Raw genomic sequence first — 26,607 nt, 5'->3', positions numbered from 1 at the left:
CTTGTGCCTTCTGGCGGATGAATACACCACACAAGAGGTAGTCTTGTCAAAGGAAGACAGACAGAGAGAGAGAGAGAGAGAGAGAGAGAGAGAGAGAGACAGACAGACAGACAGACAGACAGACAGACAGAAAGAGAGTCCTGAATTTGCTCAAGACTGTGGATGCAGTTTCCAATTTGTAGGAACAAGGACAGAGGAACATATTAAAGAGTACCAAGAGGACACATTCAGTAAAAGCCAGACAGTAAAACCTGCACAGAAGAAATAACCAATTTCATCAATAAATTGAAAGGGAAGAAGCACTCACATAAAATGTATGGACCCTATTCAAATCCTGACTCAAACAAACAAATGGTTAAAAATACATATATATCATGGTGGCTCTTCCCATGCCTCCAAGTAGACTACCACCTAATCCATGTTGGATGCAATTGAGGTCCAAGGACAAGTAATATTTACGCATCCACTGGGGCTACGTTTGGTCCCAGTCCTTATGCTTAAGATAAACACTTTGGTCCAGGTGGTTCCCCATCCCACCCCCACATCTACGCAGCCTCTCTCCTCCTTGTGTTCTGAACAGAGGCCTGAAGGGCTGTGGCTCCTGACCCCTTGCCTCCACTCTTCCCTCTGCTTGGAGAGCCCGGCCGCACTGTCCAGTGAAGGTCTTTGGCCCTTTCCCTCCCCTCCCCACCCTGCACCCTCTCAGGCAGTTTGATGGGTTGAGAATGGAGAGTGGGGAAGGGAGAAGGACACGCCTTTAAGAGAAGGAGCCTATTTTAGGAGTGAGGGGAGAAAGACAAGTTTCTAGAATAATGATGCTAAACCAAGATCCCTGACCCCGCTGTGTCCACAGGGAGATTTGGAAATCAACAACCTGAAACTGTGGCAGCCGCTTGTCAGGAGATAGGAGAGCTAGCTGCTCGCAACCACAGGTGACCTGTGTGATGTCATTCAGGCTAGTGAAGGTGTCACCTGCCCTTTAGCACCAGACACAGGCTCCATGGTCCTACGGAGCAGAGTCCGGCTCACATGGCCAGGAGAAATAGCCTTGGCTCATACGAGGCTGGACGGCACCCTCTCAGGTGGCAAAGCTAATGTTCCCGTGCTGAGGTGTGGTTGTATTTGGGGGCAGCTAACGAGGGAATGAGCCACAGCTCTCACTGGTGAGCCTAGCCCGGAGAGAAAGAGAAAGCACAAGCTATTCAACCCTGCGGATCCAGCTTCTAATTTGCAGAAATTACACAGGATAGAGAAAGATGTTAAAACATACTATGGGGATATAAGCAACAAAAGCTAGATAGTGGAAAATTTTAAAGAGCGGAAACTCAGTTGATTAGTAAGTTGTAAGAAAACACAAAAAGGATATAAAGAGTATAGATGTAAAAGCTGTATCATCCTCTCACTGAACCAGAGACCACCCTCCCTGCTCTGAATTGGCAACAGCCAAAGCAGAGGAGCCTGGGGGAGTAGGGTGGGGTGGGAGGAGCTTAACCAGACAGAAGGGAAGAGTCTAACCAGACAGAAGGGAGGCTGAGGCTGGGGATGGAAACTTCTTCCTTCTGGGAGACGGGAGGCAGTTCTGGAGAAGGTGGGGAAATGGCCTGGGGGCTTTCAAGAGGAGACCACCTCAGGAGGAGGGCAGGAGACTGAAGAGAAGCCCCTGGGACATGGGGCCATTGGGTAGAACAGTCTCCCTTTGAAGATGTCATTCACACAGAGCTTGCATTTTGTGGGCAGAGGGGGCAGCTCCTGTGTTGGATAAAGGAACAGCCTGTTTTCTTCCCACCCTCATTGCTCTGACCCTTCAGGGAAAAACATGTGTCAGCGGGAACACAGCCAAGTTCTACCATTGTGGGGTGGGCACTAAAATGTTTCACAGGCCCAGGGTCTGCCCAGGTCCCACTTGGGAGAAGGTGCTCAAGGCTGTGGCCCCTGCTCCCCGCAGGCCCTGTCTACGCCTCCCGAACACTGCACCAGAATTACCACCCCTCCTGGAACTGCAGAGTGCACTGGCCAGAGAGCTGGGGAGGAGAGGGGTGCTCTGCATACGGACACACGTCCCTCCTCACCTTTTGCCGAGCAGACAGGACCAGTGGGCATGCAGGTCCCTATGGCTAAACAAATGGAGTCACCACCAGTTAGTGGCAGCCACAGAAGGCACTACGAGAGGGAGGGTCGGAGTTGAAATACATGCCCAGACTTGAGCCATAAGAAAACTGAAGTTCATGATTTCGCCACCCCCAGCCCAGAAATTATTAAGGAAAACTTCTGAGCAATGGGAAATAAGAGGATTCTGACCCCTCTAGATGAATTTAGCCAAATAGTGGTAAAGTCTCGAACAGCAAGAAGTCTGGGGAAAACAGAAGGCAGCGGGAAAAGAAGACCACCACATATGAGGTGGACTGACTCCATAAAGGAGGCCCTAGGCTGCGTCTACAGGAGCTGAGCAGGGCTGCTGAGGACAGGACATGATGGGCATCCCTCACTCACAGGGTCTCCAGGAGTCGGAGCCGACTCAAGGGTACATAACACACAAATTCTCAAAGCCTCCCTAGGCCATATGCATGCAAGGTGTTTGTGTGAGCAGAAAAGGGTGGCCCTTTGGGCAGACGTGGCTCTGCAGGCGTGGCTTGGCCGTGGGCAGTCCCTGGTGAGGAAAGCAAACATGCTCCTTCCTCCAGCTGGTCTCAGGAGGTGCTTCTGTGCAGTCCCCTAACTACACAACCATGTTTGCCCCCCCCCCCCCCGGTAAAGGTGACATGTATCTCCCATGGCTGGAGGAGGAGGCTTTGGAGAAAGGGCCTGTGCACCCAGGGGAAGGGAGAAGGGAAGAGGGCGGTCTGATCCCACAGGTCTCCTGCGAGCCCTCTGCCTTTACGGGCACCCTCATGCCCTGCATCCTTTCTGAAGCCCAGTGATCTGGGATTTGTTTGAGCAAGGACCCAGATAATGAAGCCAGGCAACAGACAGGCTTCTTTACCTGGGGTGTAAATGGGACATACCGGTGCCCGGTCCTGCAGGAAACCGTGTGGCTCCCACTTACAGCTACTTGCCGGGAACACCTGTCCACGCCACTCCTGCTGCTCCTCTCACTCTTCCTGCCCCTTGGCATCTGGGCTGCACAAAATACACCTGACCCTGCCTGGGCCGGAAGCAGGCAAGTGACAGGGAACCAAGGGAAAGAGGAAGAGCAGCCCTGCCTCCCTCTGGCTCCTGGTACCCCGTTGGTGGAGAGACTGGGGGTGGGAGGCTTGCATGCTCAGCCCGGAGGACTGCCTGCCCCTCCAATTGCATCATGTCATCTCTAATCACTAACGTGTATTGAGCACCTGCTTGTGTTCTGGGCACTGAGCCAAACACATCACATCGTCTATGGAACTGAACTCTGAACGCAAGCAACAGAGACCAACTCTGGCTGATTTAAACAAAGGATTTACTGAGAGCATCTTTGGTTGCTCCTAGAGTCTCTAAAGGGCCTAAAAACCAGGTTTGGGGCTACCCACTCAAGACTAACCCCCAAAGTAATGCTGTTAACATCCAAATTCAGACATCCCGGCAGGCAGGCTGGCCCTAGCCTTGCAGCTGACACCACAGATGCCAACTGGACACTGGCACCGAAGTAGCAGCACAGCCACTGCTGTGCCTTAAAGCTGTTGCAGCAGCCAGGTAAAATGCTACGGGTTCCCAGGAGTCTGGGGCAGTTGTGTCTGACTGATCCACAGAACCAAGTCTTCTGTAGTGACAGATGGGCCGTGCCACCCACTCAGACCCAACAGGCACAGGGCAAGAGTGAGGGGCTGGCCCCAGAGAAAGACAGGTGTCCATTTCATAGGCAGGATCTCTTTTAGCTCGCTCAAATATTGCAAGAACACTGTGAAGTCGGTAGATATGTCACCCTCATTTATCAGAACAGGTACCTGAGGGTCAGAAATATTAGCCAGAGATACAGAGCTGGTTGGCAGCAGCAGGCCCAGGAGCAGGATTTACTGCTGTCTGACTCCAGAGAGCTCGGCTCCTAACCAGATCGTCCCTAAGCCCCTCGTCTCTATCAATAATAGCACCGCCAGACGGCAAGGAGCCTGTCTAAGAAAGTCATTTACAGGAGAGAAAGAGCGTGAGACAGAGAGAGAGAGTGAGAGAACGAGAGAGCAAGAGAGACGTGTGTGTGTTTGTGAACGTGTATCTGTGTGTAAACGTGGGTGTCTGTGTGTGTAAGTGAGTGTGAATCTGTGTGTATCGGGGGGGCAGGTTGAGGATCTCTGCCTGACTTGGTCCATTTTGGACATCAGCGTCTTGGCCATAAGAGTCTGATAGTCACATCCTGTCCTCTCATTCTGGGTCTATGCGGACGACAGTACCTAAAGGGCTCTCTAACTCAAGAGGTAATGAACTTGACCAAAATCTTCATAAAGAGACCTGAACGCAGAGCTGGTTACTGGCCACTTACGCACTGTCCCACATGCTGTCCTGGTGCCACTCTTAAAGGAGCCCTGACGATATGCAGTTTGGGGTGGATACCTAGAAACCACAGACTTGGAAGGAAACATGGGGTCTTCTAAAATCAGCCCCACCAGATCGTAAGCTCCACGTTTGTTCTGCTCACCCCTACAGTCCTACGCTGCCAGCGCCTGGCATATGGCAGCTGCTCAATAACTATGAGTTGGATGAATAAATGAATGAGGAGGCAAGCGAGTAAGTGAATGAATTGGCCTTTGCGTGGTGATGTCATAATGCCCTTCACCAGCAAGACCAGGTGGGCTCCTCCCTGGAGCGCTGGTCCGCCTGGCCCCTCATTCTTCTGATCCCCACATGGTCTGCCTGAGTGAAGCTTTGATTTCCTCTCGTGCTTCTTCTTGCTTATTCCCACATCTGAGTCTTTGCCGATTCATTGGCTTCAAATACTCTTTCAGAGTCTGAAATCTGTCCCCATCAGTTTTTACAAAAAGGCTTTGATTCCCTCCAGCAAGCTCAGGAAATTCTGAGCAGGCAGACGCAGCAACTCTCCATGCCTCCAGGGATCCCTGGGTGTGTGGGCTGCAGCCAGGACAAAGACTGGAAGAGGCTGGGTCTGCTGATGGGATGGCACAGGCCCCCACCAGCCCTCATTCGGGGGACTTCAAGCCCAAAAGATAATAGGCTAAGTGGTAGCCATGCTTCGATTTTCCTGAATGCGTGGTGTGTTCACACCCAGTGATCAAGACGTCTAAAGGCCTAATATCGTGTTTGATGATCAGGTGACACTGCAGACCCAGGATCTCAACTCCAGGCCTTGAGGAGAACCTGTGTTTCAACAAAAGAGGTGCCCAAAGGAGGTTATCTGCGTGCTGCATCCCAGGGGGGCGGCAGCTTCACAAACCAGGGTGTTGAGACTTTGGTTTTACGCACCTGGTCACGTGGCACATCTGGGGCCCTAGGATTCTCAGAGTGGCAGCAGAGGCCTTGGCCAACCCAGCCTGCAACTCCCTGTGTAGGAGGGAGCCTCCTAAAAGGGACGCTGCAAGTTCCAGCCTCAGAGCCCCAGCCTCTGCGCTCAGCACTGCCCGGAAGCCACCGTGCGTTGGTTTCATCTCCCCTCTGCCTCTTCCTTCTCTTGTTACCTTCTTTCTTCTCTCCACCAGCCCACGCCTACTCCAGCAGGCAGAAAGGGGGAACCGTGCTGCAGGCAGGCAGGCCAGCTGAAAGGGCGCAGGATGGACCAGGGGAGGGTGTGAGCGCTCTCTATTGGTGAATGTGGCTTTTTCCTGGGTGGTTTTGGTTTTGCCTCTTTCAGCCCCACGTCTGTTCAGCTCCAGAGGTCCAGAAGGGGGGGAAAGGGCAAGTAACCAGTGACAGGGCCAAGGCATAGGTCATCTCCCTTGTTGCTTGTAGTGAGCTTCCCACAGGCCACTGTGAGGAAAAGACACCTCACCTTTCACCTCCCTCTGGATAGGCTCTGGCCGAGCGAATCCTAAGGAGGGGGATCAGCACAAACAGCCAGCAACCTGCTCCTCAACTGGGTCGGGTCCCCAGGGAGCCACAACACTGCCCCCCTCACCTCCCACAGACTCCAGCTCAGGAGGCTTTCTCAGCAGCCTCCTGTTTAAATTTGCAACCCACTCCCCTAAGCCCGATGCCTTCCGAGCGCTTACATAATGGTGGGGGGTCAGCAATGACAAGTGGCATTAGGGCAATAAAGCAGGGCAAGGGGGATAAAAAGTATCTTATTTTGACTGGTGTCGAGGGCAAGTCTCTGTGAGGAGGTGCTATTTGAGCAGAGGCCTGAGGAGGTAAGGGAGTGAGCCAGGTAGATATTAAGAAAGCCCACCCCAGACAGCGGGGACAGTGCAGCACATCAGGGCTCCTAAAAGGGGGAGGTGTGCCGGCACATTTGAGGAAGAACAAAGAAATAGTGTGGAATTGAGTTAGGGGACCAGAGGGAGGATGAGGAGATGAGACCAGAGCAGGGCTGAGGGGCTAGGTTGTAGCTGCCAGAAAAACTCTTCTGGGAATGTTACATGTATTAACTCATGTAATTCTCTCTCACCAGCACACTCTGAGGTGAATATGATTATTATCCCCATTTTGCAGATGAGGAAATCGAGGCACAGAGAGGTTAAATACTTCCCCACAGGAGCTCAGAATCAGCAGGTCTCGCCTGGAGTCTGCACACCTAACCACTTGCTAAGTTGCCTATAATAGTGATTTGTCAGTTTTAGAGACAAGAGACACACATTCCAGCTGGGGAACTTCATAACCCTGGTCAAGGAATTCCCCTCAGTGGCTTCTGTGGTGAATCATGAAACATGGAATGCACCTATGGGCTTCATGGGGTCACCATTCCTCTCCCGGTCCCTCTTGCAGGCAGATGGGGGCAAATCCCACAGTCAAGCATAGGGAAGGACAGGCTGAGGAGCTCGAGACAGCTTGTCCACAGAAACACAGGAAGGGAGAGCGTGAGGGCCTGAGTGGAAGGTGCTACTTTCTGTAAGGATATCACCACTGAGAGGAACGGGTTCCAGAGGACCTCGGGCCGTGGTTCTTCATTTGAGAAGCTGAGCTCCGAATGGAAGGAAACCAACACAGAGGAAGTGAGAGCCCAGTCAAGTGAAGTATTTTCAAATGAAAGGAGAGTTAGGCCAGTGGAGAGAGTGAGAGCGAGACAGGGAATTGTGGAGGTGACAGAAAGATGGGTGTCTCAGGGTCCATGTCTGAAATAACCAGCCGTGGCCCCCAGTTTGCCGTCCACACCTGGTTGCAGCTACACTAGCTGTTTGCAGAGCTTGGCACCGTGTATCATTATTTGCAGAGCTTGGAGCTGTTTGCAAAGCTTATCGCGGCCTGTGTCACCATTTGGAGAACATGGCACTCTTTGTCATTTGTAGAATTTGGTTTCATTTACAGAGCTTGGTGCTGTTGGGACAGGCTAGAAGACTTTGTGTGCTGTCTGCAGTTGTGGTGTCCTCAGAGCCCTTTCGTCCTGGAGCCTCAGTTTACTGAGCTCATCGGTGCTGACACTACTGCCTCTGTGGCTGTCCAGTCTGTCACTGTCAGAGGCATCGTCCGCAGTGCCCCTGACCGCCTGGGCCCCCGTGTGTAGAGTCTATCATGGTTAGAGTTATGGCGTCTGCCCTGGGGTGGGGGGCCCTGGAAGTAGAGCCAGTCACTCTGTGCTACCGTGTTTCCCCGAAAATGAGACCTAACCGGAAAATAAGCCCTGGCATGATTTTTCGGGATGACATCCACTGAACATAAACCCTAGTGCATCTTTTGGAGCAAAAGTTAATATAAGACCCGGTGTTATTTTCGGGGAAACACGGTCCTCTTTGCTGAGTCTTACCACTGTTGGCAACACCATCGACGTCCTGGTTTGCAGAACCCACTGCCGTCTATGCCTCTGTTTGCAGAGCCTCTCGCGGTCTGAGACACAATAGCCGAACCTGGTAACACGGGCATGTATTTTTCATAGGTGACCACCACCACACGGAAAGCCCAGCTCTGATCTCTGGACATTGCCACTCCCCCCACCCAGACATGTACATTGCCTGTGCCCACACACACACGCACAGCCTCTGACCATTTTGAACTCTGGCTTCTGGGGCCTCCTAAGATTAAACAACCTACCGCTGTTCCCTGTCCCACTCGATGGGCCTGCACTGTGCCTCCTGGAGCTTAGCTCCACTACAGAGTCCAGGCCCGGCAGGATGGTTTTATGCAGGAGCACAAGCAGACCTGCAGAGCAGCCAGAGTTGGCAGGAAGGAAAAAAAATGATACATAAAGAAAGGAGCCACCAGGAAAGATGAAAGCGTTTTGTTTCTTCATCTGACGGGGCTTTAAGGCTGTCATTGGGAGGGAGATGGCTTCTTGCAGCAAAGGCTATAGTTAATTAAGGGAGAGGTGCAGCGGGTACAGGCAACTGGCTGGAGTGATTAAAGTGGCACCAAGAAGCAGGTCCCCAGTGGTGGTATAGATTAGGGGTGCCCATCACATGCACATGGCTGGATTCATCTAGTTTTGGGAAGCGGACAGGGTTCTTTTGGAAAGAAGGGACGAGCTGAGCAGAGAACATTTGTGGGTGAAGCTCTGCCTCCTTCAGACCCCAGCACCTTGAAGTTCAAGCCCCTGGTGGGAAAGCTGAAAATACCCATTATGGCACTGCTTATTTTTTTTAGAGAGAGAAAGACAGGAAATGAGAGCATGCATTAAAGTGGAAAAATCGAAACGAATGGTTAAAAGAAAGTTAAAAAAAAAAACATTTTAAAAGCATAAGAAACCCATAGACTATTGAAAAAGGTAAAGAAAATCCTCATTGAAAGCCAGGAAAAATGTGTGCTGAGGATAAAAAAGACTAGTTTCTGGAAAGGAGAAAAAAATAATAAAAGTCTGCATGGCTAACTAGCAGAGAAAAAGAGGTCATGCAAAGGTAAAGATACCAGCTAAATGTATGTAATCTGTTCGTATATTTATATTTTACCATTAATTCTTAATCATGGGGAAAGGTCCCATACACACTTGATGTCAAACATCCAGGAAAAGAATGTGAGAAGCCCCTTGTGAGGAATTCCAAAGCCAGTAAGAAGAGCTTCTTTAAATACTTCAAAGCCAGGAAAGCAGGTGAAGAATGTGTGGGATCACACAAGGCATACATGGATGAAAGGTCCATCAGACACACTCAGCTGACCCTGCCTCAGGGAAGATGGCCCAGAGATCCCCCACCCCCCACTCTCAAACTACCTTTTGATGCTGGATTGAATGGACAAGATGAAATACCACTGACAATGGTAACTCTTTACGTTGCTTTATGGTTTACTTTTTTTTTTTCACTTGTGTCATCGCATTTGGTCCTCATGTCAACTACTAAGATACATAGGAAAGGAAGTTTTTGTAGCCCCATTTCATAGAGGAGGAAATTAAGATCAAAATTGGTTAAGAGGCAAGACCAGACTGAGAGCCCAGGGTTCCTGACCCTAAGACTCACAGTTTTAGCGCAATGCTGCCATCGTGGTTCGGTTCCTTGCAGGAACAGAGCCTGCGGCAACAATGTAGGTGCATGTAGTTACTGGGAGATGAAGAAAGTGCTGGTAGGGACAGAGAAAGTGAGAAACGAACATGGGATGTATCATCAAGCCGGTTAATACTGTGGAAACTGGGTTTCAATCCCACGGGTAGCCTCGGGTAACAGTGTGACACTGAGCCTCAGAATTTCCTCCCCAAGGGTGAGGGAGCTGGGGTGTTCGTCCACCAGCTTCTGGCAGTCAAGGAGGGCTGTCCCAGGGGCATTAACTCCCCAGTTCTTCTTTCCTGCCTCAGCAGACTCCAGAAAGGGCCCTCAAGCCCAGTTACAGGTTCTCACTCCTGGCATTTGGGCCAGTGTGAGGAAAGAGCAGAGGGTATGTGGTAGGGACCTGCCACATGCATGCTGCCCACATTCTGCCTTTCATTCAGAAATGGATATAAATAGACCGGCCCGAGCTGCTGAAATCCACCTGAGCCTTCTGTATTCTCAAGGGTGAAACTCTGAAACTGAGGTCCGAGACAGGTTACTTGTTGCTCCAAAAGGCCACTGTTTGTGGTCGAGCAGATCACCAACCACACTTGCTCCTAATAACTGGATTCTTGAGACAGGTTTTACCTGTAAGATAGATATTACAACTATTATCCTGTAAAATAGATATTATTATCCTGGAAGTGATATTAATAAACCCATATTTCACACATGAAGAAAGTAAGGTTGTGAGAGAGTAAATAACTTGCCCAAGGTCACAAGAGGGAACTGGATTTGAACTCTGAAGCTCTCACTCTAAAATCTATACCAGCTTCTCCTTACCTCACAGAACATGAAAATGTTAAAATGTACTTTTGGACAGCCCTTTCCTTCATCGTCCCCCCATTGGTGAAGAAAAAGAGGGAAGGAATAGAAGTGGGTTCAAGTATAGCTTAGATTAGTTCTGTGAGACAGGTTCTCAGTAAGATAGGAAGGGGATTTGGAGTCTGTGAGGTGACAAAGCTGTGGCCTGGGGGACTGTGGAGTTGCCATGGGGTGGGATTCTGGTGGCCGGGGTGTGTGTGTGGTAGTGACGGTGGGGGTGGAGGGTCAACATGCACAGGGGACCAGATGGAGAAAAGGTTTGGGACCTGCAGTCAGATGAGAGAGGTGAAATGACCCCAGGTCTTGGGGGCTGAGAAGATGCTGTGGGCCCTTTCACACCCACTGCTGCCTGCCTTATCCTCACCCTCACATCTTCAGGGGGCCCCTCCCCCTCTCCTGCCTGGAATTCCTCTTTTTTTTTTTTTTTTTTTTAGAGCTGTAAGTGGCAGCACTGAGAGTCAGTAGTTGGGAATCTTTTGTTCCACGCAGCCAGCCGCTGCCACGCTCCTGGGATTGCAAAGTTACTTTCCGCTGCCAGGCACCTGGGGGTTGGCCTTTTTCATTTATTTGAACACTTGCAGTCAGGAAAAGTGGGGTGGGGTGGGGTGCGGTGAGAGAGAGAGGGATGGAGATAGGTTAACAGAGGGAGATACCCAGAAGGAGACAGGGAAAGGAACTGGAAGCAAGATCAGACATTTGGAGAGAAAGAGGCCAGCAGATACCAGGAAAAGAAATAGGAAGTGGGGGGGGGGCACTTAGCAATGAAAGACTGAGATGCAGCTGGAGAACAGAGAGGAGGAAGGAGTCACAGCCTGGGGCCTGAGACTGGGAAGAGGAGGGAGATAACAGGGAGGGGAACAGACAGATGTAGAAATGGAACCCAGGTGTGAATCCACACAAACTGGGGGACAGAGAATGAAAAAAGGGGAAATAGGGAGCGAAGTGACCCCCCCACTTCCCAGAGTCCTGCAGACCAGCCCAGAATGTTAATTACACACCTGCTGCTGTTCTTCAACAATCCCCAAAGCTTGCTGCTTCCCTGAAAGGGGGAGCTGGGAGGTATGGAGGAAACCTACATGCAGTGAGTGCCTCCCTGCCCATCCCAGGGAAGGGAGGCAGCAGGCAGTTTTGGTACCACCACAGAGAGAGGAGCCAGGCACACAGGGATCCCTCAGGAGCCCAAAAAAAGACTGGACAGCTGGGCTGAGGAGAATCTGGATGGAGAAACAAGAGAGGGAAAAGACAAGGGGAAGAGGCAGCTCTGGAGGGGACGGAAGGAGGGAGGGACATCAAGGCCCCCTTCGGCTCCCCTCACCAGCAACCCAGCTCTTGCAGAGAGTATCCCCTTTTTGCCCCACTCCAATTCTTCAGCACCATCCCTTAACCTTTAAATAAGCCCTGCTTCTCAGCCAGCTCCAAGTAGGGGAACCTGACTCTTCTTTCCAAGGGCCCTATAGATATTGAGCATGCACCTTCCTTCTGGGTGATGACACCTATCCCTTTATGTCTGGCTCTTCAGCCCACATCATCCCTGTGCTCTGTATCCCAGATCTATCTTCACATCAGGCCTCCAAGTTGTGTGGGTGAGGCCCAGCCTTGGGAATGGAGCCAGGGGCTGCAACCACTGCTGTCTGCTCCCCCCTTGGGAAAGGTAATGGGCAGGCCCTCATTTTCCTCAGCATTCCCTCTGTCTAGAAAGCCCCCCACCCCATATCCATACCCCCTGCCTCCCACCCTCCCCAGCCAGCTGCCAGCCTCTGCTCATACGGGGTAATGAAGCTGGAACATGTTTGCAGGGTTCATGATAAGGGATTAAAGGACTATTATGAGAAATCCTTTGCCCAGATTGAGGGCAGAGAGAGCCACTGGTCTCTTGAGGTCTCTTAAGACCTTTAGTGAGGTTGGATCTCACTAGACCTGAGCCTTTCTGTTCCTCCACGCCCTGGGGCTCCAGCCTTCAACAGCTCCTCTGAGAGTCTGGTGTGGTCCGGGCACCTTGCACAGGCTTTCTGCCCACCCCACATCTGCACCCCCTTGGCGTCTTCACATAGTCACACTCCACCCAGAACCAGCCAGCCAGACCTGCCCACGAGGGTATAAACACAGAGGCTAGAGTCCATTGCCACAGGGACATATGCCAAGCGCACATACATGCAGCATGCACGCCTGCCTGCAGACAGAAATGCCCGCAAAAGGGAGCATTCGAGCACACAGGCCCCACGCAGGCAGACAGCCCAGCATTCCATAAAAACAAATTAAATTAAATATGCACAAGCACGCCCATGGCAAGTGGTCAGGCCCCTGCTCTGCCCAAGGCAAGGGTGTTGGGCTGAGAAGCCTCTACACAGCTAAGGAGCCTTTGAGTTGACAAATAAATTACATTTCTTTCCCATTAAAGATAAGGTTTGAAGATCCAAAGCCTCAGGCCAGGAAGCAGTGACCACCCTGGGGAAACAAGGTCAGTGGGCCAAGCTCTCTTCTCCCTGCGCCTGTCACTGCAAGACTGTCCTCTTCCCTGAGAGCTTGAAGGACGTTGAAAGTCACGATGGTGGGAGGCTGAGACGGGTCAGTGGGTCCCAGAAGCTGCGCTGCCTGCAGCAGGAGGCACTGCCCAGAGGTCGCAGTGCGAGCGCTCTGAGCAGTCCTGCATCCCAGAGTGGGACTCGCCCTGAGCAGTAGCATGGCCTCAGCCCGTTCGGGGGTCCTCTCATCTCCCCTTTGGGCATCTCCTCATTCTTTCCTTTATAGTGTCCTTCCAAGAGTCGAACAGGCTAACCCCCCCTCCTGTGTTGACGATATATGACCTTTTTTCATCTTTCTGGGACGTTCTTGTGGTCAAGAGAAAGAACGCACTGCTGGGACAGGAAAGATATCCAGGCAGCTTCCTGCTCTGCTGTTATAGAAGGGGCTGTATAGGGGAAGCTGGGCACCCAGGAGATTCGGGGCAAGCCACTCCTCCACCCAACGCTGGCCCTGCCTCTCCTGAGTGTTAATCATGCTCCTTAAAGGCCAGCGCTTTGGAGAAACCAAATGTTACTGCCGGCTCTCAAGGCCACTGTCCCAGCTCAGTGTTCTTCAAGCAGGGGTGTTCCCAGAACGACTTGGTGGTCTCCAGGACACTTCCCAGCCTGTCCTTTCACTCCAGGACACCTGCCAATCCCTGCTTAAAAGCCTCCTAGGTTGCTTTTCAATGCAGTTAAATCTTCTGAAATGGGCAATTTTCTGCAAAGGTCACTGCAACTTGCAGAATGGTCTGTGCTGCCCGGGGAATCATTGGAGGCAGTCCCAGAGAGGTGGGGTGGGAGCGGGAAGAGATGAGGAGAAAGACCGGCTAGTCTGTCCACCAGCCCCTGCACACACCCATCTAAGCTTCCTTCTCTCCCCTTCGTCAGGTGAACACTACACACAAAACCATGGGTCCTCAGAGTTGAGAAGAGCCGCAGAGATCACCCAAGCCCCTTATTTTACAGATGAAAAAACTGAAGCCCAGAGAGGTGACATAACGTGTCTGAAGCTGCACAGCCAGTCAGGTGCAGACCTGGGACCGGAACGTCTTCATTCCCATCCTAATGTCGTTTTGAATGTTAACTTCCAAAACACAGCAAGACTCTCCCTAGAATTCTGAAAGGTCATTATAAATATTCAGCCCCTGTGTCCAGGCTGTTACCTCTTCTGGGAATGCGCTCTCCCCCACAATTTCCCAAACATGTCTCTCCGGAAAACTTCTACTCATACTCCAAAGCCCTGTCAATATGTCACCTGCTCCTTGATTCCTCTCTCCATCTCCACCCCAACCTCTATAGATTGGATCGCTCCTTTCTGGGGTCTCTGTGATACTTCCTATGACTCTGTTTCACACATAATGATTAGAACTGACTATTTACATGTCTGCATCTTTCCCTGGGGGGTGAGGGGAATGGGGGTGACTAGCAGAGTCTAGTACAGTGTCTGGCCCAACTGGCATTACTAATTGAAGATCAGTTGTCTATGTCAGTGGACATGTGGAAGGAGGGATAGATTGGGAACAGTCCTCAGGACTTGAGGTTAACGTTCTAGAAATATAGCCCAGGATGGGGATGGGGACCCTGTGTGCTGGGCTTTCTCTCCACATATATTTGTATCTGTGAGGCCTCCAACCATCACTCACTACAACCAGGACAGAACGGTTCCAGGAAGGGTTATGTTCTAGGGGAGGGAGGTACCAGGTGACCCAAGAGGGCACCTGCTTCATCCTTCTCTTTTGGGGTGGGGTTGAGGCAGAAGCAGCCCTGGCTGAGGCCTGAGCCCTGGACACTGGCCTGGCCTTGCCGACTCTGGGAGGTGACCGTGCTTGCCCCACTCTCCTTTCCTTCCCCAGGATAGGTCATCAGTAACTTACACCCCCAAGTGGGTGTTGAGATGGCCCCTCCTCTTTGATAGCAGATGTGACCCAGCTCAGTCCTGAAGCAAGAAAAAATGGGCCAAAATTCAGGGTTGGAGTTCATTATGGAGTTTGAGTAAGGTTTGAGAGATCAGCTCAGGGTTAGATTCGAGTGACTGACTACCACTATTCATGGGACAGAGGAAGGAAGCTCTGAAGGAGAAGCAGAGAGATGGGTAGAGAGCAGGAGAGGGTTAGGGGAGTCTCTGGCCTGGTGGTGGGCCCAGCAATGTGAATTCTCTCCCTAGAAGATCCTGAGGGCGCTCAGTTATATTACTCTGTGTGTGTGTGTGTGTGTGTGTGTGTGTGTGCACGTGCGTGTGCTTTTCTGTTTGACAGAATGGAGAGGTGGGATGGAAATGGGACAGGACATTTGGAGATGAGCAACTAATTTCCTGTTAATGGCTGGTTGCTTAGCAACTCAGCTGCTTTCTGCCTGTTGCCCTCAAAATTGGACTGTAGAATCTTTCGTATGAAAACGTCTCCCACGGAAACTCAGTCCTGTGAGAGGCCAGCCGGTCACTGCCCAGCCCTGCCCTGCTCCACTGGGCTGGGTGACAGAGCAGAGCCCCGTCCATAGAGAATCGAAGCCTCAGGTACAGACAGCCTTGCAGAACCTCGCATTCTGTCTATCCTGCCATCTCCTCCACGAACAATCCTGCTTGCATGCTCAAGCACACACGTGTGTGTGGCTCACACACACATATTAATCACTACTATGTTTGAGTACTTACCATGAGCCAAGAGCTTTGTATCGATTTCCTGTTATTCTTCCCTGTGGCCTTATCAACCAGATTGTCATTCCCATTTTATAAAAGTGGGAAATAGGAAAAATTGTCCAGGGACCAGAGCTCTCATATGGAGATGTTACAGAAATCCAAGGGTGAGAGGGGACCACCCGAAAGTAATACCAAGAATGACCTCCAAGCCCATCCTTCATTTCTACCTCCCCCCACAACAAGACTTCTGAGAATAAGTCCATCCGGAAAGTAGGAGACCTATCTAATCACAGGTGTCCCTTTCATCTATCCAGACAGCCAGGGCCTGAGAAGCATGCCCCATTCTCTGCCTTCCTCCACCTGAGGCAGTTGACCTGGAAAGGTGCCTGAGTTGGTTTGTGCCTTTGCCTCAGTGACAGAGATTTAATACTAAATATCCAGTGTCCCCTCTATCAAAATCACAATTTATTCAGAGCAGAAATATGTTACTTAAACAAACAAATAAGCAAGTGAGCACACTGGCATTTCTCAGCCTTTCCAGCAAATAGGTTGGCCACTGAAACACGAAAGGGCAGGGCTTTTGGAAAAGCTTTGTAAAGAGGGATTCTCCATGAAGAGAAAGAAAACCCTTACACACTGTCGGTGGGGTTGTAAATTGGTATAGCCATTATGGAAAACAGCATGGAGGTTCCTCAAAAATTAAAAATACAACTATCATATGATCCAGCAATTCCACTTCTGAGTATGTATCCAAAGGAAATGCAATTACTCTCTTGAAGAGATATTTCACTCCCATTTCACCGCAGCATTATTATTCACAATAACCAAAATATAGAAACAACCTAAGCATCCATCAATGGACGAATGGATAAAGAAAATGTGATGAATACATACAATAGAATATTAGTCACCCTTAGAAAAGAAGGAAAGCCTGGATTTTGCAACAACATACGTGAACATGGAGGTCATTCGTGAAGTCAAATAACCCAGAGAGAGAAAGACAAATACTGCATGGTAGAATCTTAAAAAAAGAAGAAGGAGGAAGAGGAGGAGGAGGAGGAGGAGGAGGAGGAGGAGGAGGAGGAGGAGGAGGAGGAGGAAGAGGAGGAGGAGGAGGAGAAAGAGGAGGAAGAGGAGGAGAAGAAGAAGAAGAAGAAGAAGGAGAAGGAGAAGGAGAAGGAGAAGGAGAAGGAGAAGGAGAAGGAGAAGGAGAAGGAGAAGGAGGAGAAGGAGAAGGAGAAGGAGAAGGAGAAGAAGAAGAAGAAAAGAAAAAATAGAACTCATAGAAACAGAGTAGAATGGTGGTTGTCAGGGGTTGGGTGGCGGGGAAAAAACGGGGAGATGTTGGTCAAAGGGTACATACTTCCAGTTATAAGCTGAGTAAGTTCTCAGGATCTAAAGCACAGCATGGTGACTGTAGTTAACAATACGGTGCTGTGTATTTGAAATGTTCTAAGAGAGTAGATCTTAAGCATTCTCACCATAAGAAGGAAAAGGAGGAGAAGGAGGAGGAGAAGGAGAAGGAGGAGGAGAAGGAGAAGGAAGGGAACTAACTTTGAGGTAATAGATGTGTTAATTTGATTGCGGGAATCTTTTCACAATGTATATCTATATTAAATTATCACATTGTTCACTTTATATGACAATTCTGTCAATTACACCTTAATTAAGCTGGAGAAAGTAAAATAAAACAAAAATAGTGGTTCCTCAACTGATAGGTCCTCTTTTGCCCTCCCCTAAGTTCTCCGGCTTCCTGCCTGGAACTTCTACAAGGTTTCTGGAATTCTAGTGGCCCTCTTAAGTTATGAGGTGAACTTGAGGAACAAAAGACCAGTGAAAGCTGGGACGCTGATGACAGTAAGGAGCCCTATTGGCAGGTCCGGATTGCTGACCCCCAGACTCCTTTCACATGAGAGAAAAGCAAATCCTAATTTATTTAGACAGCCTACTTAATATCTGTGTTTTCTGTCACGCAACCAAACCTAATACTAACAGAGAGAGCAGGTCTCCAAAAACAGAAGGTTTTGAGACTCCTAATGCTCTGAGACCCGTGGAAAAAGGACTGAGCTTAGGTGAGCCAGGGTGCCCCATGACACGTGAGACCCTCCATCAGAAACCGGGGTCCACCCATCACTACCTTCCAGGAAAATCTTGTTTCTTTCTCCGGGCCTCAGACTTTCCCACCATAAATATTGTCATTTTTTTCTTCACACCACCCCCTCACACATCCAAGGGCAATCCAGTGTCTCCACCTCTCTTGCTGGAAAGACCTGAAACTTAATTAAGCCCCTAAGTAGTCTGTAGAAGCAAAGAATATGTAAGTACCAATGATGAACCATACAAACCACTCTTAGTTTGCAAGACACAAGGCTGCTGCTTTCAGGTCAGCCATTTTGTAGAAGACCAGAGATTTGGAGAGGAGATTAAGGACATGCCAGAAGGCCCCCCAGTCCTGAGTTAGGCTGAGCCAGGGGGTGAGAACCAAGATTCATCAATAAACAAACAAGGAACACCTCCTTTTGTTTTGTTTGTTTTTTAGGTAGGAAAAAAATCTCAATTCTATCTCTAACTTAACTAGAAAATGATGGGATTAGGTTGGGCAAGTTATGAAGTCCTCCCATTTCTTGCAGCTCTGGTTACACATTCCCTGGTTTAAGGAGTTTGTTAACTGGTACTCAAGATTCCATCTCCCTCATTGTTCTCCACACTGGCCTCTGTAGTGTTACCCAAACACTCCAGGTAACTTCCTGTATCCACACCATGGCCCGTGCTGGAACCTCCACCTGGATAAGTGTTCCTCAGACGTCCAGATGCCTTTTTCCTCCCCTTGCTCCAGTCTCTGCCTAGCTATTACCCCCTCAGACAGGCCTCTCCTGGTCAGCCTATTGCAACCAGCACCCTAATCACTCTCCACACAGGCACCCAGCTTTGGTTCTTCAGTGATTAACATTTGTTTGTTTCTTTCTTTGTGTGAATATGGTATGTCTCTTTCATGACACTATCAGCTCCATGAAGACAGAAATTTTGTCTGTTTTGGTGCCCTGCCAAATCCTCAGCACCTACAACAGCTCTTACTACACATTTTAATAAATAGTTAAGAGACTGACCAGCTCAAGGAGTAGACATATGTGCATTGAGATATCCACATCTTCACCACAGGCATATACATGTGCACACATAACACACGCATATGTCACACATGCACACACAATATGGACACATATACATTAGCTTTTTCTGTGAGGGGAAGCTACAAAATACTGTTCCAGAACCTCTCAGAATTACACAAGCTGGGTAAGCAATTCCAGAATCTCATTCTTAGCAGATGTCAGCCTGCATAATTTCTTATGCACAAGGAGTATGCAGTGAAATTTAACATTTACATTGAATAAAATATTTGTATTTATATGCCATTTATACATCCTATACAATAAGAGTAACTATTTTTATGAATGCTTTTCTTATTCGTTGTGTGGCTCCCTCCACTTCTCCTGGTTCTACCTGAGGCTCTGCTGGCAAAACTTGTGGGGAAACCCCTGGAGAGAGAAGGATGAATGATTTATTTTTGACTAGTTTATGGAGCCAATCCTAGACTGTTCTCCATTTCCCCCTAGTTGTGGGCAATGGGAGGGAGCCTGAAAAGAACAGTAAAGAGTTGAACAAAATGTGTTCATAGCTTATAAATAAATTCCATTCCCCCTTCCTTTCTTATTTATTCCACCTAATAAATTAATTTGTTCATATTTGCTAACAGTAAAGAGTACCAGGTCAAAAGAGTAGAGATTCTTGTAGAGACAACTTCTCCGTGGGTAAATATTATTATTGTGTTATGGAATGAAATAATTTATCCATTTTGAATGCTCATTAATAGCCGTTAAGCTTTATCATTCAGTAATAGACTAATAATTCATTTGGTGTTTAAAACTTAAATATAGAACCACTAATGGATTAAATTTAAATAATTAAGTCTTGTATAAGTGGAGAAGGACTGTGGCAGAGAATTGTGTCCTGCAAAGTGTTTTGAGTATGAAAACAGAATACCGTGGCTAGAGACTCAGAGGCTACATGAGATGCATGTGTCTATTCTCAGAACAACACCAGACATAGCAAGCAGAGGTAAATGTGGGCTCCAATCCTCCTGGTCAAGTTACCTCAGACACTGTGGATTAACCCTTGCATGAATGACTATCCCCAACCAGGGAAAAACAGGGTCAGCTATACACAGGTAGGAAGAAAGGATCCAAGCAACCATTGTCATGGGGTCACATTCAATCCTTCTTGTGGGCTCCATCTTTCCCACCCCTAAACACTAACCCTGGGGTTTAGCTTATAAACCTTCCTGAACTTAACCCTTTCATGGTAGACCTGTGGAGCCAGCCAATCCCACAAAGAGTTTCAGAGAAGATCCAAGATGACACAGTAGATTAATACTGTGCCTGCATCCTTCCATGAACACATAAAAATTACAACTAAATTATAGAAAAATCAACCTGGAGAACCATCTGAAATCTAGTCAACAAAAGCGCTATAACTAAAAACATAAAGAAGCCACGTCGCGACTGGTAGGAGGAGCAGAGGTGTAAAACAGGCCCAAAACCTCCTTCTTGAGGTTTTCTCAACCAAAACCCCAGTTGAAAATCAGGAGGGATACCTCAGCCACAGAAGTTCCCCCCAGAGGAGCGGGGCTCCCCAGTATGGAGTACTGGTGCTGGAAAGAGGAACACCCACAACATCTGGCTGTGAAAAACAGTGGGGATTCCGACTGCTTGTGTGGGATGAAAGGCTGTGGGAAACACAGGCATCCTCTTAAACAGCCCGCACAACAGACTCACTTGCTCGTAGTCCCTCACCTTGGGCTCCAGCAGAGGATTAGTGACTCAGGGGGCCTCGGAGACATACAGGGGGCAGACTGAAATGTGTGGCTTCAGGGGGACGACTGGAGGACTGCTGGTATTTTCCCAGTGAGGTGCCCTTCTCCCATACAGCCAGTAGGCAGGAGCCATCTTTTCTATGTTAAGCCCACTCCCACAGGCCAAATCTGAATCTGACTAGCCTAGTGACCTCTGCTGCTCGGCCCTACTGACTCAGCTGGGACCCCACCCCACCCACCTCACACACCGCCAAAGGTACTTTCCCTGTGAGTAGCCAGCCCCTCTTGAATTGCACTCTTTCTTGAAAAACGATCTGAGTCCATGGGCCCCAGGCAGCTGGCTTCAGTGTGCTCTGAGACTTTTGCTGAGTCACTCCAGGCTCAGCAGTTGCACCAAACCAGAGTCTACACTAACCTGATGACCACAGCTCTTCCCACTCTAACTGACTCCCTGAAACCCTGCCTCACTCAACTCGCATACCATAGGAAGCTTTATCAATGGCTGGACCTTACGGAGCTGGCAGCTGGCAGCAGGCTTCCAGGTGTCCCGGGTTTTTGCAGTTACCCCAAGCCTGGTACTGGTTGCAGCCATCCTTGGTTCACAGAGTGGCCTCTTCTATGCACCACCAGGCTTAGCACAGGCAGCAAACAACCACAGATGACTTTGTAGCTCCAACGAGGTATTCCCCAGCCAGTCACAAGCAGTGGCTGACCTGGACCTTCACTGGAGCCCCTTCCAAGAGGTTCCAGAACCAACATACTGAGAGGTTGGCTTCAGACCACAGCACTGCCCAATTAGGCCCACAAGTGGCACGCACAAAGGGTGATCTCAACAGACACCAGAGCTCATTTGGGGCAAATCCCACTCAGTGGAGTAAGCCTCCCACACAATAGCCTATAAGCTGTGGACATGGACAAACCCCACAGCCAGTCAGCCTGAGGGTCAATACCACCCAATAACATGCCATAGCAATCAAGGCTCAATTATAACAGGAGGGCGCTCACAACCCACACAAAGGACACTCCTGGAGCACTTCACCCAGATGACCAGGGAGACTATGCTACTGGACCCCACAGGACCCCTACTACATAAGGCCACCCAACCAAAACTCAGATACATAGCAGATCTACTTAATACATAGAAACAAACACAGAGAGGCAGCCCAAATAATGAAACAAAGTAATGTGTCCCAAATGAAAAAGCAGGAGAAAAATCCAGGAAAAGGTCTGAATGAAATAGAGGCAAGCAAACCTACCAGAGACAGAGTTCAAAACAACCGTTATAAGGATGTGCAAGGAAGTTAGTGAGAACTTCAACAAAGAGATAGCAAGCATAAAAAAGGACATAGAAAGCATAAAAAAGAACCAGTCAGAAGTGAAAAATACAATAACTGAAATGAAGAATGCACTAGAAGGAATCACTAGATGAAGCAGAGGATCCAATCAGTAATTTGGAAGGCAAGGTAGCAGAAAATAGCCAATCAGAACAGCAAAAAGAAGTAAGAATACGAAAAAACGAGTATAGCTTAAAAGACCTGTGGGACAACATCAAATGTAACTACATTAGCATCACAGGGGAACCAGAAGGAGAAGAGAGAAAGCAAGGGATTGAGAATCTATTTGAAGAAATAATGACTGACACCTTTCCTAACCTGGCAAAGGAAATAGACATACAAGTCCAGGACGTGCAAATAATCCCAAACAAGATGAACCCAAACAGGCCCACACCAAGGCACATTATAATTAAAATGGCAAAGATTAAAGACAAAGAGCAACAAGAGAAAGGCAACTAGTAACTTCTAAGGGAGCCCCCATAACACTGTCAGAACTGGAGAACCATCAGAAATCTAGTCAACAGAAGTGCTATAACTAAAAACATAAAGAAGCCACGTCGAGACTGGTAGGAGGAGCAGAGGTGTGAAACAGGCCCAAAACCTCCTTCTTGATGTTTTCTCAACCAAAACCCCAGTTGAAAATCAGGAGGGATACCTCAGCCACAGAAGTTCCCCCCAGAGGAGTGGGGCTCCCCAGTATGGAGTACTGGTGCTGGAAAGAGGAACACCAGTACTGGTGCTGGAAAGAGGAACCAGATGTTTTTCACAACATCTGGCTGTGAAAAACAGTGGGGATTCTGACTGTTTGCGTGGGATGGAAGGCTGATTTCTCAACCGAAACTTTGCAGGCCAGAAGGGATTGGCAGGAAATATTCAAAGTGATGAAAAGCAAAGACCTACAACCACAATTATTGTATCCGGCAAGGCTATCATTTAAAATTGAAGGATGGATAAAGAGCTTCCCAGACAAGAAAAGGCTAAAGAGGTTCCTCACCACCAAGCCAGTGTTACAAGAAATTAGAGGGGCTTTTTCTTTAGAGGGGCTTTTTTAAGATGGAAAAAAAAAATCAAAATAATGAATAATAAAATGCCAGTAGCTACATTTGTCAACAATTACTTTCAGTTTAAATGGATTAAATGCTCCAATCAAAAGACATAGGAGGGCTGAATGTACAAAAAAACAAAACCCTTACATATGCTGCCTACAAGAGACTCACTTCAGATTGGAAGATGCATATAGACAGAAAGTAAAAGAATGGAAAAAAGATACTTCATGAAAATGGAAATGAAAATAAACAAACAAAAAAGCTGAGATATTAATACTTATACCAGACAAAATACACTTCAAAACCAAGGCTATAACAAGAGACAATAAAGGACCCAATATTCCCACTTCAGGTAATTATCTGAAGAAACCCAAAATGCTACTTCGAGGAGACGTGTGCATTCATATGTTCATTGCAGCACTGTTTACAATGGCCAAGATGTGGGGGCCGCCTGGGTGTCTGTGGATGGATGAATGGATAAAGAGGAGGTGGTACATGAGGTCTGACAATTAAGTTCACGAACTCATCCTAGAAAAAGTGCTACATCCCTCATTGCTGAATATCACTGTGGTCACCTTCCAAGCACTCCCCTTGGGAAGCTATGCACCGATGCCAGCACCTAGTCCACCCTTTAAAGCAATGTTGGAATTCTTTTTTTAGAATGGCCATCAGAGCTGTCATCCTATTACCCTTGATATCCTGAATGTCATCGAAATATCTTCCTTTCAATATTTCCTTTATCTTTCAGTAATGAAAGAAGTCATTGGGAGCCAGATCAGGTGAGTAGAGAGTGTTTTCCAATAGTTATTTGTTTACTGGCTAAAAACTCCCTCACAGACAGCGCCTTGTGAGCTGGTGCATTGTCGTGAGGCAAGATCTCCTTCAGGACCATTTTTGCACACAGCTTTCTCATGCCAAGGTTTTCAGTTAAGATTTTCCTGTTTCTCTGTTGATGTTTATTTGGTCTGCTATGCTTCTCACAGTCAGCCGATGATTTTGACTCACAATTCGTTGAATTTTTGCAATGTTTTCTTCAGTTCTGCTTGTTATTGGCTGCCCTGACCTTTCTCCATCAGTGACACACTTTCTCCCTTCAGAAAAACATTTAATCCATTGTACACTACTGTTTTCTTCATGACATTATCCCCATAAGCTTGGACTAATGTCTCTGATTTCGCTTCCACTCTTACCAAATTTAACAAGAAATTTAATGTTTGTTTGTTGCTCTAATTCAAGCTCAGACATTCTCGCGATGGCATACAACAATACACAACAACAATAATGAACGCCACTCAGTAAGACACCACCACATGTCCACATGAACACAGCTGTGAGACACTGATATACCAAGGTTATGAAACCTTACCGAGCTGTTTGAACAGTGCTGCCAATGTAAGCATACGGTGGCAAATTCGCAAACTTAATTGTCAGACCTCGTGTACAATGGAATATTGTTCAGCCATGGAAGGGAATGGGTTCTTGCCATCTGCAGTAGCATGGATGGACCTGAAGGGTATTGTGCTGAGTGAAGTATGTCAGCCAGAGCAAGAGAGATGCAATGTGATTTCACTTACATGTGGAAGCTAAAAAACAAAATTAACAAAACAGAAACGAACTCATAGATTCACAAAACATTTTGATGGTTGCCACATGGAAGGGGGGTTGAGGTGTGGGTGAAAGAAAGGGAAGGGATTAAGAAATACAAATTGGTTGTCACAAAGTAATCATGGGGATGTAGTGTTTAGCATAAGGGATATAGTCAATAATATTGTAGTAACTATGTATGGTGTCAGATGGGTACTAGATTTATTGGGGTGATAAATGGGAGGGATTGGGGGCAGGGTGAAAAAGGCGAAGGGATTAAGAAGTGCAAATTGGTAGTTACAAAATAATCATGGGGGTGTAATAATGTACAGCATGGGGAATATAGTCAATAATATTGTGATAGCGTGGTACGGTGTCAGATGGTTGCTGGACTTATCATGGGGATCACTTCTTTAGGTCTATAAATGTTGAATAACTATGGTTATAATATATGAAACTAATATAACATAGTATGTTAATATTGTATTGTATGAAACTAATATAATATTGTATGTTAGCTATATTTTTAATAAAAATCTTTTTAAAAAAAAAAAGAAAGAAAAAAAGAAGAGTTTCAAAGGAGCCTCAACCATTTGATTTATACAGTTCCTGATACTAGTGAGTGCACACCAAGTGACTGCACACCAAGAATTACTTGGGGATGTTGTTAAAATGCATATTCGGATTAGCAACTTTAGGGTGGGCCTTTGGATCTGCATGTCTATGAACCAGAGCTGTTACACACAATCCAGGGCCTCACTTGGAGCAGAGAGGCCATTTGTTTTCCCTGGAGACTCCATTCTCCCAGCTACACTCTGTATGACACCATGCCGCTTGATGCTCCTCAGGTTTGGAGTTGTCTGGCTGGTTGGGGGCGGGATGATTTGGAGCATTTCAATCACGCACTTGGTACTGAGTGCCCAACCTTCTACTGGAAGTCAAATTTGGAGGAGGGCAAGGGGGGTGGAGCTCCTGCTCTGTGGAGCTGGCAGGCCCTTAGGTAAGAAACCTTGGACAATCCCTGTGTGATGTCTGGTGTGGAAGGAGATGTGTGTATTGGGGCGGGGAGGGGGAGCAGGTGCTATGGTTGGGGTAGTTGTCCTAACCCAGGGGTTCAATCCAGGCCTCCCCAGTAAAAAACAAAACCCTTACGTGGAAACCAGAGGAAATGAGTTGGTGTTGGTGAGGTAAAGTAGAATGGAGAAAGAGGAGAATTTTTAACAGGGAGAACATATGCACAGGCCTGGAGTAGAAAGACTGAGACAAGTTAGTTAGCATGTTGTTAGGAAGACAAGAAGGTCCCTGGTAAAATAAACAAAGACAGCCAAATCCTGAAACTCCAAGTTCTGAAGTAATTCATTTACTCCAGGACAAAATGTAACAGCGCGTTGAGATTAATACATTATCTTATAAATCCCTTTTTGCCAGTCAAATGGAGCAGATCTGATAAATAGGAATGGGTTATTTTGTTAATCCCTTCAGGATGGGCAAACAGAGCAAGCCTGATAGTCGAATTCCATTAGAAGATGCCAGCTCCCCTTTCCCAAACAGGCAAGGGAAGTAAGAACTTTTGCCTCAGTCAATGGGCACCCCATTAGGGACCCCCTCCAGCATGGGAGCTGTGACTCTGCTTTTTAATAAACCACCCTCTTGTACAGTTCATTGCCTCTCCTGAGTCCGTGCTTCCATTCTTCAGTTTCAAGAGACACGATCTCAGCACTCACTCACTCACATTGAAACTATTCCTGCCAGACACACAATCAGGCTCAGTAAACAGTTACAGAATGCAGACCATGACCGAAATGCACACACTGCTCCAGCCACACTGCCTGGGTTCAAACCCTCCAATTCCCACTAGTGTAACCTTAGGCCACTTAACATCTTTAGGCAGCCATCCCCTCATCTGTAAAAGAGGGGACATATCCAATTCATGGGCTTATGAGCTTTGGATTAGATGCTATGTTAAATATATATGTGTATCTAAAAATTGCTTAACACATAAATTCAGTGGTAGCTCTTATTACTGTTATTTGGCCACCTGACGACTAGGATCAAACTATCTTCACATCCAAAAACTGCTCTACGAGCTCCACCCATCTCTGACTCTGAGATCCCATCACCATTTTCATAAGTGGATAAATTGGGACAATACGGGAAACCTTTCCATTACCAGGCTCTCTTTCCTAGGAGACGTAGCTGGTCATTAGCTCTGCCCATCAACTGTGCAATGAACACAGCAGCGAGAGTCCTGAATTCCTGAGGGCGCCCAGTATGCTTCCTTAAATCTC

This window comes from Rhinolophus hipposideros, assembly GCF_964194185.1.
Source record: "Rhinolophus hipposideros genome assembly, chromosome: 3".
Taxonomy (NCBI): Eukaryota; Metazoa; Chordata; class Mammalia; order Chiroptera; family Rhinolophidae; genus Rhinolophus; species Rhinolophus hipposideros.
The sequence above is the reverse complement of the archived record's forward strand: the minus strand, read 5'-3'. Positions refer to the sequence as shown.